Source organism: Pterocles gutturalis, unplaced genomic scaffold, assembly GCF_000699245.1.
Source record: "Pterocles gutturalis isolate BGI_N339 unplaced genomic scaffold, ASM69924v1 scaffold17554, whole genome shotgun sequence".
Taxonomy (NCBI): domain Eukaryota; kingdom Metazoa; phylum Chordata; class Aves; order Pterocliformes; family Pteroclidae; genus Pterocles; species Pterocles gutturalis.
The window spans coordinates 5,901-7,640 of record NW_010136104.1 but is presented as its reverse complement, the minus strand read 5'-3'; the positions used below and the strand labels follow the sequence as shown (position 1 = coordinate 7,640).

Sequence of the window (1,740 nt, the reverse complement as noted above, 5' to 3'; positions counted from 1 at the left end):
GTTGGTTTGCTGGCTTCTGGAATGATGCTGCTGTGCTGCGGGCTCCTGCCACGCTCAGCAGTGGCATGGGACACCCATCCTGTGTCACAGAGAGCTGCTGAGGTCCTAAAATAAATGTTCAGGAAATGTTTCCTTGCAATTTGCGACCTGGAAGAGGGCTGTGCTGCCACTGGGCTACAACTGGGACCGATGCTGCCAACGTCAGCCTTTTGGGAGAAACAAGTTTCGAGCAGGAAGGAAACATCCTCTGGCTAGGGGATGGCCAGCTGATATCTTCACCGGAGAGAACATTTAAATGTGTTTCTACGTCTCTGTCGTCTGTTCACCTTTGTCTGCACTCTGGTTTGTCAAGAGTGGGGGTTTAACTGGGGCTGTGGAGAGACGTCGACAAAGGCAGCTGCCGTGGAGGTGTGACCGTGGACATTTCCGCTATTCCTGCAAAGAAGCACCTGCTGCAGGTCACGTTCCTGCTCAGGTATGGGGACAATCTGACGTAAAAGGCCACAGGTTAAGGCAAGAACGGCAGCACTGGGCAGGTCCAAAGGTCTGCCTAACCTCAGCCCTCCTTTCTGGTTTGAAGAAAGTGCCCCTGCCCTGCCCGCCTCCACTGCCGGGTGCCAGCGTCAGCGCCGGGGCACTGCCCCGCTTTCCTGTGAGAAGGGGAAGGTTTGTGAGGACGTGGCTGATCTCACGGGAGGTGACCGCCCTGCCAGCTCTCCAGCTGGGGCGGATCCCAGCGAGCCATTTCGGAAGGCCGTGCAGCTCTTGCTGCGGGAGCAAGCAGGCAGACGCCGAGTTCAAACAAGTGGTGACTGATGGAGTTGGAGGCAGCAGCTCCAAGTCAGCGATTTGAACACAAAATCTGTAACCTTTTTTGCATTCCCCTCGCTTCCTCAGTCTCCGAATGGCAGCGCTGGAAGGTGATTGCTCTTGGATGTAGTTTCCTAAGCTGCTTGTGGTGAGAAATCCACCTCCCTTCCTACCCCAGGCTCACCATAGGGCTGTAGCTGCAGTGGGGTGTCCAGGTGGGGAAGTTCAGCACAGCGTGCGGAGGGACGAAAGAGCAGGAAGGCAGGAGGAAACCCTGCTTGGGATGGCTAACCTACTTAAAACACCAGGCAATTAATTTCTTAATTGGATTGAGCTGGAATGTCCCTGTAATTGTAGGTGAGCAGTGACCCTGCTCTTGCTGCGGTATCTCGGTTGTAGCCGTGGTTGCCTCTGGCTTTGAGGTGCTCCCATTCCAGCGCAATGCCTTCGGAGATGTGCCTGCTCCAGCATGGCCCTACCCTTGGCTGCAGTCTCTCGGGGTGCACCTGCTGTGTCGTGGGCTTATCCGTGGCCACGGGCTTTGGGGTGCTCCAGCCTGACCTTACGCACAGCCACGGATGCTTCATGGTGGACCTGCTGCGGCACGGACTGACGCACCACCACAGATGCCCTGGGGTGTACCTTCTCCAGCATGGACTTGTCCTTGGGCCGCCATCCTTCAGAGCTAGACCTGCTGCAACACGGACATAACCACGGCCACAGATGCTTCGAGATGTACATGCTCTGGCGTGGGCTTGTCCACGGCCACAGATGCTTTGGGGTGTTCTGCTCCCATGTGGATCTACAGCCACAGTCCCTTCCACTCGAGCTCATGCCGGGGTTCCAGCCTGTCCCGTCCAGCAGCAGACACAGCGACGATGCTGCGGCCGTCTGCCAGCCCAGGCGTGTCCCCACGGCTGGTATCCGAAA

At 57.2% G+C, this 1,740-nt stretch overlaps 1 protein-coding gene across 1 annotated transcript in view; it reads left to right on the top strand.

The window, feature by feature from the left end:
• Window positions 1-1,740, top strand: part of LOC104468159 (2-oxoglutarate dehydrogenase, mitochondrial-like) — a 13,365-nt gene that overhangs the window by 7,293 nt on the left and 4,332 nt on the right. The window lies entirely within an intron of this gene.